At 41.3% G+C, this 15629-nt stretch overlaps 1 pseudogene; it reads right to left on the reverse strand.

Annotated features, from left to right (window-relative positions):
- Positions 1 to 8833: 8833 nt before the first annotated feature.
- LOC120795440 lies at positions 8834 to 15221 on the reverse strand (annotated as a pseudogene).
- Between the last annotated feature and the right edge of the window lie 408 nt (positions 15222 to 15629).

The raw sequence follows: 15629 nt of genomic DNA on the forward strand, positions 1-15629 counted from the left end.
TTAAACAAACCAAAATATGTTTCATATTTTAGATTCCTAGAAGTGGCCACTGTTTGCTTTGATGGCAGCTTTGCACACAATTGGCAGTATCTTTACAAGACTCGGTCAAAACCTTGTATGTGCCTGGACCACCCTTTATCTGTTTGCTTCTCTCCTACTCTCTGCGCTCACCTATACAGTAATTTAATGCAGATGAATTCCCAATAAAGCTGTTCTCATTTACATGTTTTTCTGTTTCTGCATCAGACAACAGAACGAGTATGAAATAGGGACTGAAATGCGGCCCATTAAGACTACATTTTAACCAGCAGTCACTTCCAAGCCATTTCCAAGCTGCTGCTCCGCTCTGCTAAAGTCCTGATTTTATAATCGTGACGTCATCTGACAAAATCACCATACACATGAATTAAAGACAACGGCTGTGCTGTTTCAGCTATATTTACTTGTAAATATTCTAATTCATGTCTATGTCAGCTGCCATGTGGTCAATTGATCTATACATATATATATATATATATATATATATTTATAGATAGATAGATTTATAGCTATATAGATAGAGATATATACACAGGTTTTTCTTCGGGGGATTAAAAGTATTACCTAAAAAGAGGCAGGTTTCAGAGATCCAGTGCTTTGTTTAAGAAGATAAAGACTTCAAATTCTGGATCAAAGTCGTGGAGGGTGTCTGTTTGAAAAGGAATGAAAGAAAGTGGGACAGAGGGAGGGCAATGCAATCAAGGCGAGAGGAGGAAGGATGAAGCTACAAAAGCAAAAATTAAATTAAGTGGATACAAAGTGAGATTGTAAAAGTGGACCCAGTCCAGCTTTAGCTCTAATTGGTCTGCCATGTGGTCTGACTGGTTTCATAGACGCCAACATTTCATCTGTATATGAGTGATAAACATCTCATTCCAAAACCAACTGCAGCAGTATCCAGTCTTTCGGGAAGTCTTTCCTCAAAAGTTTGCAAGCCATCTGCAGGGATTTCCCATTCAGCCACAAGAGTATTAGTTAGGTCACCACTTGATGTTGGGCAGTAAGGCCTGGCTAGCAGTCAACGATCCATTTCATTCCAAAGGTGTTGGACTGGGTTGAGGTCAGGGCTCCGTGCAGGCCAGTCAAGTTCTTCCAGACCAAACTGGTAAAACCATTTCTTTGACGACTTTTGATACACTGTTGTCACGTTGAAACAGCAAAGAGCCTTCCCAAAACTGCTGGTTTATATTTGGAAAGGACGTAATGTCTAATACATCACTATATAACAGTAAGATTTCCTTTAAGTGAAACTAAGGGGCTTGGTCTAAACTATGACAACCAGCCCTAAACAAAAAGTAAACAGGATGAGGAAAGGGTTGTCTTCATATTTTTGGTGATATGGTGTAGATGAAATAAATTATAAAGAAAGACATCTACAAAAGCTTCTTGTGTAGTGATATTTTTTGTCTGTATACTAAATAGTCCATTGCACTAATTGCAGTTAGTGTCATACCTGCAGTGAACTGATGGAAATCAAATGAATCATGCAGGTGTTTTCTCAGCATGTTTCCAGGTTTGAAAAACAAAAATCTTCAGAACTTTTTCAGAAGCTATGGCATGACAATGTGGCTCCATTGTTGTGATGGTCTAATTGTGGTGTTGATATGGCGTTCATTATGTACTGTATCTCGGTGCTGTTTTAATTTCAGCCTGGTCAGAATGAACCACTGGCTTTTCAAAGCCTGTTAGAAGTGACTTGTTTCTTTGAGCTTGTTGTAATGATGTATGCCTGGTGGTGTTTAGTCTGGATAAATCCCAGTTTGTGCTCCAGTCAGGACGTACTGGTCTATATGTGTGGGTTCTTTGTCCGTATTGTCAATTTCAGCCACACTGTCGAGACAGAGCAGCCCAATGCAACCAATTTCCTTTTTGTTTTTATTCTCTGCCTCAGTGGAAGCCCCAAGCTCATTTTTACCATGTGCACATATACCTTATTGGCTCAGGGCTCCCTTATGTGTGTACAGCAATCTCCTCTCCACTTCCTTCACATATAAATTGACTACAGTTGGAGACTCTGATGAGTCCATGGTGCCTTATTCTGTCTTGTTTCAAGACACAAATTTCTAAAGCATTCCTGAAACAAAGGAAACTGTACCAGGATCTGTAAACGGTGTTTGGGTACAGACCAAATTGCAAAGAAAAAGGCACAAAACAGAACTCAAAGGTAAGTATTATAATCTCAACCAAATGACTACAGCCAATCGGACAGACTAAATTATACACCTTGCTCTCTTCCTGCTAAAGCTGCAAGAACAACAAAAAGCTACAGCTCTGAGCTGTACAAGTAAGAACACAATATGTGGCAAAAACTGACTAGAAAATAGCTCACCAACCAGGAGTACAGAGAGGGCAAGTGTACAACCAAATTAACAGGTGTTTCTGATGATTAAACAGGCGCGGTCATTGGCTGGGACTCTCCCACTGCCCCCAAATAGTTCCAGTTGGTGCAAAGTAGGTGCAGTACCTTGGACAGCTCCTGTGGCGCCGGCAGCAGCAGCATCTTGCTTTCGGCTGCTGCAACATGAGGCCCTCACAGGAGCCAGTGACCAGACCGACCCCTCATGTTTAAAGTCCGGATCATGTAGATGACTGTCATTTTGTACTAAAGAATTTTGGCGATAGATATAGCTTTGTTGTCATGCTGAATGTGAGTGGTGGAAGAAGTACTCGGATCCTACTTAAGTAAAACTGGAAGTATAACAGTGTAGAAATTCTCGGTCACAAGTAAAAGTCAAGCACTCACTGGCTGAATGAGTCTCCCTTTGTTTATTTTGGGGTGCCCGAAGGGTAATTACCTCAGGGTGAAGATGATGGGACAGACAATAACTGGTCTGGTGACAGTGGTGCATCAATACCGTACATTATTTTGTGTCATATACAGAAGTACAATCTGCATATGGACTGTGACTTTGACTGAAGTCAGGATGGAATAGACATGTTTCTCTACAAAAATAAATTTAAGTCCAATTTAATTCTGTTTTTCAATTACATAAACAATAATCCACCATCATTGTCCAATTCCGATGCTATGAAATATACACATAAATATTGAAGTGTAGTCACTGGGTCTGACTAATTGATTAATTGAATTCTTACCTTACGATCTATTTAGCAAGAGAAAAAATTCAAATTCAAATGGCTGAGAAATTCCGAACACTGTATCTCATCCAACACAGAACATGAACATAGCAATAAGACTTCTCAGCCTTTGAGAAGACCAACTAGGGCCCACTGCTGTGTGCTGAGTCATTTCGGGCTGTTCACGGTCAACCCATTTTAGAAACTATTTTCTGGTCATCAGCTGGCTTGAATGAGATGCGCAGACGGGAACTCAGACACACGGTTCCTGTGGGGGATAAGTACAGGGAGACGGCGTTTAGATCGTATGCAAAGCTTTCTCTCTTTCTGCTCCCTTTTTCTCACATTTCTCCTTCAAACAGGTTTCATGTCCCCCTCTGTCTCTGTCTGCCCTTCTCTCTTCCTTTTTTGTCCCCCATCACTGTCACTGCCTCTTTCTTCCCCTGCCTCACATTCCCTGTCCCCCCTTGGCAAAGTGAAGAGCGACAACTCCACTACCTCGACATTCCCTCGGGGGCGCCGTGGAAAAATAAGAAGTGAGGTTGGCCGGATGCCAGCCTAGTGTAGGAAAGTTTCCTCTCAAAATACAAATCTACCAGTTATTACAGAATCCCCACTGTGGCTGTGATGTCAAATTTAGTGACTTTTCAGAGTACTCTACCTAAAAATATGATCTGTTCTTGTTCTGTTAATATTGTTTGAGTTGGAAAAGTTGAAAAGGGATGGTTTCTACCCATTTGGCCGGAAAATGCAACAGTGTGTGTGGAAACAACAATTCCAGGATAGTCGATCATTTAAAAAATATATCCTAATTCCCTTGTGAAATTATTAAGTTTCCTGACTTTCCCTGTCTTGGACACAATTTCCATAATATTCCACAAAGTTAATGACAAATTGGTGCCCTACTAAATACTTAAAGGTGTCATAAAGAGGCTACCTGTATTTAATGAATGTGCTATCCTGAGGGGTCTTTGGTAGCACCGGGGGCCTTAACACAGGGCCATTTCTGTCACAAATGAATAAAACCGATGTACCTTAAACCGTATCCTGACAGGACCATTAAAAAGCGGGCATTGAACACGCTTGGCTAGACTCATTTTAACATCCACAGCGGTCATCCCAGAGGCCCCAGAAGCAAACAGACGCTGCCTTTGGGACTCGCCTGGCTGTAATTAGTGACCGTAACATTAATAGCTGCGAGGGTAACACAGAGGCTGTGCTACGACATGCCTGAATAAAGCTGATGTAATGTCCAAAGGGGTTATCTGAGGGGGTTGGGGTCTATACCATCCAGGGACATGCCTGCATATGTTTAGGGTAATACCCATGGGGAGGGTCAGTCTGGGGGTTTTACTGTGCAAAGGCTGTCCTGAGCCGCCTATGGGTTCCACGAGGTTATAATTAATGTAACATCCCTTATATAGGGAGTAAAAAGATAGCAGATAAAAAAAGAGATGGCTTGGCACAGTAAAAGTCTTTATACTTTCCCTACATCATTTTTCTCCTTTTCTCCCTCACGCAGCTAAAGGTCCGGTCTCAAGGGTGCTATAGGTGCAGGGATCAGCTTTTTAATATCAGTAAAATTCAGACTATTAAAACTGATTAAAGTAATCGCTATAATCTATCATTGATTGCTCGGGGGGGGGCGTTACGGACCTGCCCTCATTAGCAAGTTAAAGGGATTCAGACGGACAGGCAAGGAAGGACAGAAGTAGAGAGAAAAGGAGTAAGAAGGTGGAGAGGAAGCAGGAGAGTTGGAAAGGATGAGAGACAGTGCTGTGCGAATTTGCTGCAAGGGAGATTATTTTTGCATAACTGAAAAGTGTGCTTGATAAAAGTGGTTTGTGTGCTTTTTTGTACATTCACGTGGGTTTCTGTGTGTCTGTGTACGTGTGTGTGTGTGTGTGTGTGTGTGTGTGTGTGTGTGTGTGTGTGTGTGTGTGTGCTGTGCAGACTAACATTGTATAGGCCCTGGGCATAATTTCTTCAGAGGCCCTTTTTTAGTTAAAAATAACTTGCTGTATAAAGAATTGTATTTAATAACTGTTACATTGTACAGAATATAGACATGGAAACATGAACGTATGAAGAACAGATCTCAACTGCAGGCTGAAAACTGTTTTCATCTTAGCTGTAGAGCTGCAGACGCACTCATCTAAAAATCACCGTTACATCGTTACGTTATTGTTACCACACTGTGCCTCAGCGGCTAAACCCTATTTTCTGGAATTACTGCCTGTGGAAAGCATGCCCACATTCACTCAGCAATAGCTCCATTTCTGTAAAAATGAACAAGCATGAATTCGTTGGATAAAGGGACACTTTGGAGAAATTTGGAATAAAATAGGTCTCCCTATCCCTCATACCGGGCCAGAGTGAAGTTTGAAAAACTCCGGCCAAAATTGAAACGTTCACTTCCGCCCAAATAAAATTCGGAATTAGAGAGTGAATAACACCCTTATAACATTGGGCCAGTAGAAACTGATTCTCTTCTAAAAATTCAACTTTAACTCTGCCAAAATTTAAAGCAATAGAAATGAAGCGCAGCAATTCTACATCCATTTTAGTCAGAGTAGCGGCCTCTCCTTTTTTAGCCATTTAATAGCTTTTCTGCCTACTGACAGGTAATCTAACAGTAAAATCTCTTCATTTCCATCACGAATGGCTCTCTGCACACAATAATCTCACACATTAAAACAACCCCTGTGGAATTTCCCTCTCTCTTTCATTCCTCTCCTGCCCACCGGTTGCCTCCACTGAGCTTCCCTCTTGTGTAGATTAACTGACCTGAATACCTGCCTACTCATCAGCAATTACTCTGTGTCTTTATAGAGGCCGTTTCACAACCGCAGTGGACTCAACCTGAATCACATTTATTGATTCATATATCTTTCATATTATAGGAAAGCACAAGTGTGAATAATACAGTTAATGGCGGCTGATTTCCATGTAGTTGTGGTTTAATGTCCTGGTATTGGTCTTGCTTGCTCTCTTCAGAGGAAAAGGAAGCAAAAAACATCCACACTTAATATATAGAAGGGTTTTTCAGATTCCATTGCTATAAATCAGAAACTGTGACAATGTCATTTCGATATTAGGGGTCATGCACAAGATTCTCCATCAATTACAGACTAACATGTTGTGATCAACCACATCATCTATAACATGTTTAGGTTTCTAATCCCTTTCTTGTAACAAACCAAGGCTATTTACTCTTTTTCCAAATGAAAAATCAGAGTTATTTTATATATTGATGGTATATATTCACGGTTATTTATATAGTGATGATGGTTTCTGTCTAATAACTTTGTTCTCAAGGCACTGGTTGTGATTTTGGAACAGATTTTAGAGATGTGATGGTAAACGCTGCGGAAAAAACTCAAACAGGCAACTAAGGGTCGTGATGATATTGTGGAATCAGCTAATGGCTTCCACACCATTATTTTGTTAATTATTGAGCAGGTTTTGAAGCCTGTCCAGATAATTCGTTTCCAGAGCCTCAGGTTTACATCTTACCTGAAACTGTTACTTATTAGTTATACAGGACTGCCATCTTGTGGCAGCATATGGAATCCCCTCAAAAACACAGTCCAATAGTTCCAGACATGTGCATGTTACTAACAATCTGAATTAAGCAGTGCTTTTGCTTATTCCTTTTCTGTGTCGTACACAATCAAAAGATCTAATTCAAAGTGAAATTCACTGAGGGAAGTAACACTGCTGATAGATTCCACAGACTGGCCTACAAGCCACTGTCTGATTGTTTGATGAATTCGGCAGCAGCTTACCTTTTCTCGATTTCGTACAAATTTTTATTTGACCACATGAAGGCTTACACCCCCCCCCCCGTCTGCTTTCACTAATGGCTGAAGGCTATACATGATGAATATATTGACCTCTACTCTACTGGTTGTCAATGAAAAGCCCTTAATCTTTCGGGTCATGTCATATTTTTTGAAAGGCACAAAAGTGTTCAAATTTAAAGACGGTGAATAGCAGCAGAAGCGGCCGCCAGATTGCCAGTATTGATTGAATGCTGCTTCCCAGCCTCTGGGCCAACACACCAACATACTCTGGCGCACAGATCTGGATCAAAGTAGATAGTGCATAAATGCCTGAGGTAATATGTGAGTGTGTACATGTCCAGTATGTGTGTGGACTATCCAATTAACTGCATCTATTTTTGATTGTTTTTTCTCTAATTATCAACAATTTGTCGTCTGTACTTTCCTTTTCTTGTTGCCTCTCTTCTTCAGATTTCAAAGTTTGTATCCTCTATTTCTTTCCAGTTCATCTGTTATCACATCCTCCCCTGTCTCTTCCCTTGTGTCGCGTCAGGTGACATTCCACAGAATGCTCACAGAGGAAAAAAACAGCTATTCCACTCATACCTCTGCCTTAGAGACAGGGGAAGAAAGAAGACGAGGGGCAGAGGAAAAGAGAGGCACATGGGAGGAGGGTAAAGCGGGAGACAGAAAAAGGGAGAACCAGCAGACAGTCGGAGAGCAGATTCATTCCCCGGAGAACTAATTATACCATTACCACAGAGCTCAGTTCAAGGCCACTTAAAAAAACTAATGTTGTGTCTTTTTCCTCCCACATTTTCTCTGCAACCGCTGCTAAAACGCACACAGGCTCTCCACATACATCCCACTCACTGAGATTTTAAAGGCTCACAGAGGTGACTAGCAATGATGGAAAAGGTGAGATCCATCTTTTTTGGCACGGCATCCTAAACATATGTCTGTGTGTTTCGGCTGAATATTTCTGTATTGGAGTGTTATTGTAGCTGATCGTGTGTGTGTGTGTGTGTGTGTGTGTGTGTGTGTGTGTGTGTGTGTGTGTGTGTGTGTGTGCATCGATGTGTGAAAACCATCGCTATGTTTTTCATGTGGGACGATGCACAATGCCTGCATTCTATGTGAAATGGGATTCTGCTACTGTACTGGTTAGTCGAATTTGAACAACAACTACATCTCCCATAGTGCTTAGCCTACTAACCTCCAACTACTGAACTGAGGCTAGTTTGAAAACTGTAGAAAATATCGCCTTCCAATTGAGCTCCCACTTGCCGTTTAGAGTTCAAGGCAATAATCCTCAGTTCACAGCTAATGTGATGCTACAGCGTCTTTTTTTTGTTTTGTTTTTTTTAAGATTTTTTTTAAGATAAAGAATAATCGGTCACCTGCGTGTTCCTCATGCTCCACACACCCATTGCTAACTGCATAAATAGACCTTCTGGCCTCTTGATCACTTCAGGGAATCTAGATGAATGCTATACCCTTTAGTTTTTCAATCTTCGCAATATACTTTTTTTTTTCTTTTTTTTAAATTTTCAGCAGGTCTAGGGCCACAACCTGCAAGCACCTTCTACAGGTACCTTAGCTGCAGAGTGCAAAATGACTGAGCGTGAGAAGCTTTAGGCCTTGCAGCTGTTATGAAGACTATTTATAGTTGGGATGAAACGGAGACAGAGGAGCACCGCATGGCAGCCTGTGGCAGGCGAGCCGCACTCACTCGGCAGTTGAGAGGCACTTCCCTTGACTTCCCCTCCGTTTCATTATTCTTATAAAAAACGTAGAAGAAATAAAAAGTGAAAATCTGAAAAAAGTCACTTCATGTTGTTTACGTTTTTATTTACAAACTCGTGTGTGTCTTTTCTTTTCTGCGTGTTTGTTTTTTTACAGCAGAGTGACAACTGAATGTCAGTGCACCACTAGCTGCCACAGGAGTCCGAGGAGGAGGAGGAGGAGGAGGAGGACTCCCTCCGTGGTGCCACAGTGGTGCCACTAGGAGGATCCTGGCCTTGTGTTAAACGACAGCAAAGCAAGACGGTGCTCCCAGTTTACTGCAGGTAAAGAACCTGGGTGTCGTCAGTGACTGCAGTCTTACTTTTCAGCTGCATATAAACCATTTCCGGTTTTATTTACATATCATAAGCCCACTTGGGCCCAGGAAGTTTCCGTGTGACAGGATTTCATCGGCATTTTCTAAGGAAGCAATTATCAACACCGTGATTTACAATTTTGCGCTTCCCTGGCAAACCAGTAAACTGTTTTTTTTTTTTTTATCAGCTATTTCAAATAGGTTTTCTCCAAGGTTACCAGTTACAAGTGGTACAGAATCATGCTGCTACAGTTTTAACTGGAGGGAGGACAAGGGCACACCCAAGTTCTACATGGAGTCTCTGCTTTGGCCTCCACTTAGTCCGAGTATATATTTCAAGATCTTAATATCTGTCTTTGAGTCATGCACTTCCCCCCAGGCTTTAGATTTGATATGCTGCCAAAATATGTTTCTTGTTGAGACCTCAGATCCAGAGGCTTACTGCTCACAATGGCAATACATCAGACCAGCTGGAAACCCACCTTCTGCATTTTTGGCCTCAAACTCTTTAATATAATCCCTGTAGATCTGAGGACAGAAAGATGAATTGGGGTTTTTAATCACTGGTTTAAACTCAACATACAAGGAGGTTTTTTTTTTACCACAATCCATGATATTATACAAGACTCCCACTATAGTAAGAGATTTCTGTGCAAAATTTCCAAAATAGCATTACTTAATGGTTTTAATTCTGACTGTACCACATTCATTATGATCGGATATGAAACAAATCGTACGCATGAGTAACACATCTGTGTTACATATTATGTGTCACCCTTTAATATTTTGATTGCACATATTATTCTTAGTTGCATTTACAGGTTCCACATTTAGCGATGCTTGTTTTTCACTCTTTTTATTTACAACAATTAACATACAGAACCGTTTAACTTGCATACAAGCATATCAAAGTTTGTTTATGGCATTTAACAACACAATCTTTTTTATGTTTACTTCACCAAGATGTACGTTCTCTGTCATTATTAAGTTAATATTTTCAAAGTGGATTATATATTACACAAAATTTTAATGAAAAATTTTTTTGATCTGCATGTCAATGTTTTATGCTGTTTTCATTTTTGAATTTTTTTTAATGCACTACATTAAGCATTTTGAGTTGCCCTGGTGTATGAAATGTGCCTTATTATGAATCATCTGAACTGAGAGAATCAATTATATATGTTAAATATTACATATAACACATATTACATTTAATATTACAGAAAAATATCCTTTGCATCATTTAGGGTTCACAGGAGTAGTCATCGTTACTGAAGGGAGAACGGTGAGGAAAGAGAGCGGCAGATACGCCCCGTTTAAACACCTGGGCTTTCCCTGCTATGGCAAGTCAAAATGACATGAAAAAGACCCATGAGCATGTGTAAAAAAGTAAAGTTTTTTTACTACAGAACTACAGAGAAGATTGATAACTTTACTTTTGCACTAAGATGCACTAAGATGCATCCAAGGGCAAAGTACTGGACAAAGTACTGGACAAAGTACTGGACCACAGTCCTCCGGTGCACTTTGCCCTTCACTGCTTCCACTGTTTCACAGCTGTAAAGCCCAGCATCAGAATAGGAGGGTCTGATGATGAGACCCTGGCTGAGCACAGTGTGTCGGGGACCTGTCGGGAGGATGCTGTCAGAGAAGTACCAGCAGATTGGGAGGGTGGTCTCAGGGGAACATGGGAGGAACTGTGCTATCCCGACGGAGAGGTGGACAATGGCAGGTTTCTTTTTCACTGAGTAGGAGATCCAGAAAACACACATTGATTGCCTTGGTGAATGTCAAATTCTTTAATTTATATTTCTGAACATACTACCATACTACTACCACATTGTTAATGTAAAACATCCTAGTTAATGTAACCAAGATATTATTGTAAAATCTGCATGGAGATAAAGTAAATCGGTAATATGCATGACCCATTTTTTTTTTTCAGCTTGTGCTAGCTTGTACTTTAAGAGCATATGGAAAATGTTTAAATTACAGCCAGAGGTCGGGCAAATCCTGATGTCTCCATCACCGAGACTCTGAATCCTTCAAGAAGAGAAAACCTCTTTGAGATTGAAGCCCACACCACAGAATTGCTCACTTGAAAAAATAACGCGTTCTAAGTAAAAGATCACAAGAGCTTTGACTTACACAGACCCAGTTGATGCGCCAACAACGGATGCACACTGGCCTCTGATCTTGTGCCAGCCACAGTGCGGGTCTCCGGAGAGAAGGCAATCATCGCATGATGTGTAGCGGCTGCAGTCCCTTACATCGAACTGAACAGCAATGTTATTGGTGCCGCTGTACAGCTGGCCCTAGAGCAATACAACAGAATTTAGAGCTGTCTCCCTTTAAGGCTGCATTTCTGTGTCGTAAGGGTAGTTCACAAATTATGAACAGCATTAGGAAACTCAGCCGTACTGTTTTGGAGGAGAGCTGGAGGAAGTTGACAGGCTGAGGACCGTGAAACAGCTGCAGCTCCTCGATAACGCGGCCGTCCTCGCCGCCAAACCTCACCGCTCTCTGCAGCTAATCAGAGTCTGAGGGACAGAAGCATGACCCGACCTGCAGTTCACCTGTCAAATGTACCTCATGTATACTCTGTGATATTTGCGTAAAAGCGGGCCTGCACGTGCTAACTGCATACCCGTGCCGATAAGCATAACTTGATGCTGTCGTCCATCCAGTGATGCGACCTGGTCCACGACAATTTTGGAAAATCGTGTCCCAGTCTGGACCTGCAGAGGGTTGCCCGTTATCGGTGTAACCACCCCCTCCATCAGAGGGTGGTTCTTTACAAAAAGAAGGGTTTTGTCAGAGAGGTTTAGAGGTCATCACACCTATGGCCCGCATTTCATCATTGATGCACTATGAAAATAAAACAAATACAGTAGGATTATGATAGTGTCACGTTTAAAATCTAAATAAAAAGTAATGACCTCTATTAATGACTAGATTTTATTCCATCTTGGCTTGACACTTACTGAACCAGGGTTGGGGAATGGCTCCTCTCCTGTATATGTGTCCCCCTCTCAGTCAAAAACCTCCCACTAAACACCTGACTGATATCTGACAGCTTGTATGCACAGACAGCAGATATGTTGCGACCACCTGAGGACTCCCTGTGATGGACACAGAAAAGGTTTCCTATTATTTTCTTTCCCCACAATATGTATAACATATATGTATATGTGGCATCGAAGATGCTATCCCTCCAGTTATTTTGGTCTCGGACAAGGAAGACATCCTGAACAAGAGAAGGTGAGCCAGCATCGCCAAGCTGACAATCCAGTCGGGCCTTCAAGAAAGTAGTTCACTTTTTCTGCAGGATCCTTTCACCACCCAAGTCACTCTAAGACAACACACACATTTAACTACAAGCTCAATTTACACTGGCGGCTACCGTATTTGAAGTTAGTGCAGGTGTATTGAACGACTTTAAAGACGTACCTTACACACACGGGCAATCCTTGATGCCTGGATGTTGTCATGACCATTTAGAACATGAGATCACATGAAGACTTGAAACAAAAAACTGAATTGTGTCGAATCACGATTATGAAGGTCAGTCTCGTGAAACAGACTGTTCACTGTTGGATAATGTAGTTACACGTTCCCACATAAGAGCAGCTTACCGTTGTACCAGGAATGTTTCATTTCAGTCTTGAGAGGGTTCCGACCATGTCTCTGAAACAGCAGTTCTGTTCCTAGGAAGTTGGAGGGAGCGGCTGAGTACAAAGTGTTGCCTGTCAAGTGGAGAAAAAGCAGTGGTGCACCAATCTTGCTGTCAAAACCACACACCAAGCTTTATCTTTTCGGAATTTCAACAGACGGCCAGATGTGTATCTGAGAAGACAGAGAATTGAAAGGTTAAGAAATGAAGAAACTGTAAACAATGTAATTGTAATTTCAGTTTCCTTGTGTTTCAACCACTTGAGATATCCCACCTCCTACTATCTATCCAAGATATCAGGTCCTTTTGCGCTTTAAATTGTGATGTCTGCACCTCTTAACTTTACACCTACATACAAAATCCTGCAGGATGCCTCGGGTGTGATTCCTAGGGGGTCAGCACAAATACCTACAGTAGACCCGTAGGGGGCATTCCTCAAGTATAAATGCTTATTTCTCCCCATGCTTGGGGTCTTTCTTCATTTTGACCGCTCATGTGTTGATTGACCTTTTCTTTACAAAGGCCGGCAGAAGTCTCTATTTCATTCTTCACCAGCAGCAGAGAATTCTCGTAACAAGAGTTGTGTACTCACCATCCATAAGTGCATAAGTGCTGGTAAGGGTCAAAAGGAACCTTTCCCTTCCCCACCTGCTTCTTTCCTTCCAGGGAGACTTTTTCATTTTTACAAGTCTGTTGAAGGAGACGTAAATGTTTGTGGGGCTCAATTAATAAGTTAATCCATCAGTCCCATGACCCAATTACTTGAAGGAGTAGTTCAGCATTTTGGAAAATGCACTTTCTTGCTAAGAGTTAGGTAATAAGATCAACAACAATCTCATGTCTGTATGGTAAATATGAAAGCTACATCCAGGAGATGGTTAGCTTAGCTTAGCATAAAGACTGAAGACTGGGGGAAACAGCTAGCCTGGCTTTGACCAAAGGTAACAAAATCCGCCTACTGGACCTCTAAAGCTAACTAATTAACACATTATACCTTTTTTGTTTAAGCCGTACAAAAATCGAAGTGTAAACTCTGTTTCCAGTCTTTGTGCTAAGCTAAGCTAAGCTAAGCTAATCAGCTGTAGGCTCTAGCAACATATTTACCACACAGACATGAGGGTGTAATCAATTTTCTCATCTAACTCTCAGCAAGAAAACAAATAAGCTTATTTCATAAAATGTTAAACTATTCCTTTACGTTGTTGAACCTCATTTTATCCCCTTAAGAACCCATACAATTATTTTTTTTAAATGTTTTTCTATTCTGTACTCTGTTTCCAGCTATTTAATAAAGCTCTACTTAGATGAAAAGAAAAATTCACCAATTCATTTATTTATTCAATCTTTTTTTCATCAGCTGGTTCTAGTATCCCCTTGTTTTACTCTGGCTACTAACTGAAACATACTATTAAAAATAAAGTTACTTACCATGTAGTCACATGCAGGGTTGAAAGTGTTCGTCCAACAAGCATTTTACCGTCCTCCATTGTGTGTAGAGTCTGGATGAAGTTATCACAGTCCTGTTGGACCAACAAATGTAATCAGCTAAATACGATGAAATGTTAGAAGCTGTGTGTGACCAGAGCAATGGCCGGTGGCACTCACTAATCATTCCCTTCTCACTCTACCTTCGTGTCCTTCCCCTTCATTTGACAGATGGCCTTGTCTGCTGAGGTGACTGTCCATTTGGCCTGAAGGAAAGGAGAACTAGCAGTGACCGAGAATCCCTCTTGTTTACACTGTATGGAAATGTAAATGGCTCTTTATAGTACTAGTGCTGCTAAAGTATATTTTACAAGGCCATTTGTGGGCATTTAGGTCTTGAGGGCTATTTGAATTAACGTCACTGACTTAAATTTGAAGAGCTGGGTTTTGATATGTATTCTACCAGTTAACAGAGAGCAGCAGCCTGGTCGGTCCTAAGCATCTTACCTCACTGGTCTTTTGGTTGTTGTCATCCAAGCCCTGGCCCCGACGACACGCTGACCTATGTCGTCTCTTGTCACCAAAGCGCTCAAACTGCCAAAGCCGTGCTCTCTGAACTTTCTCAAGTCCAGTTCTGAAGCAGGCAGAAGGCAGATGTTCACCTTTCACATCCATGTATTTCCCCACTGTTCAGTTGTTGAACGTCTTACATTCATATTGCATAGCCTGTGTGGTTTATGCTGCAGACTGTTTTAGTTTTATTTCGCTTTGAAATCCCCCCTAGGGTCCTTTACTCTTGCCCTATGTTGAAATTTGAACTATTCCCAAATGTACGTCATTGGCTCAGAGTCATGGAAAGCTATGTTCCACTGCTGCTATGTAGTGTGTACAATCTACAGTCTGCATGCAGTGACAAATCCCATTGTCTGCACGTAGAGATTATTGACGGTCTACAGTTTATATAATGAGATGTGATGTTATATGATGCTGTGTATCCTGACTGCTGATCCACAGTAGAGGTCTTTCCTTGAAAGGAAACGCTCATGCGGGCTTTTTTGCCTGTTGTAAGGCCTTCACTCATGATGAGGCGGAAATGAAAGAGCACCACAGAAGGTCTCATAATGCCCTTAATGACGGGTGGGGCGCACCAGTTTAGGCAACGGTTGGTGGGAGTGAGTTTTTTAAGTTGTGTTGACAGGAAACAAACACCATCTTACGCAATAAAAACCACAGTTATTGTTATTTCTTACGTCTCAGTGATCGTGTTTCATGAGAAGAAACCGGTGACTAAATCACCTAATTTGTTGTAAAGCAGTCAATTTTTTTATTCTTCCTCTTCCTCTTCTTCTACTTTTCTCGATTTGAAGAGCAGGTTGACAGCTGAAGTTACTGCGATCTTTCCACGCGTCAGTGGCAGTCTAAGCTGTGGTGTCACGAATACACGAGGTTCTGATTTTGAACTGTGAAAGTTGTGGTTAATGGCAACTACAATGCACTATATAAACAGAGAATTATTGGACATGTGTCA

This window comes from Xiphias gladius, chromosome 10 (genome assembly GCF_016859285.1).
Source record: "Xiphias gladius isolate SHS-SW01 ecotype Sanya breed wild chromosome 10, ASM1685928v1, whole genome shotgun sequence".
Taxonomy (NCBI): domain Eukaryota; kingdom Metazoa; phylum Chordata; class Actinopteri; order Istiophoriformes; family Xiphiidae; genus Xiphias; species Xiphias gladius.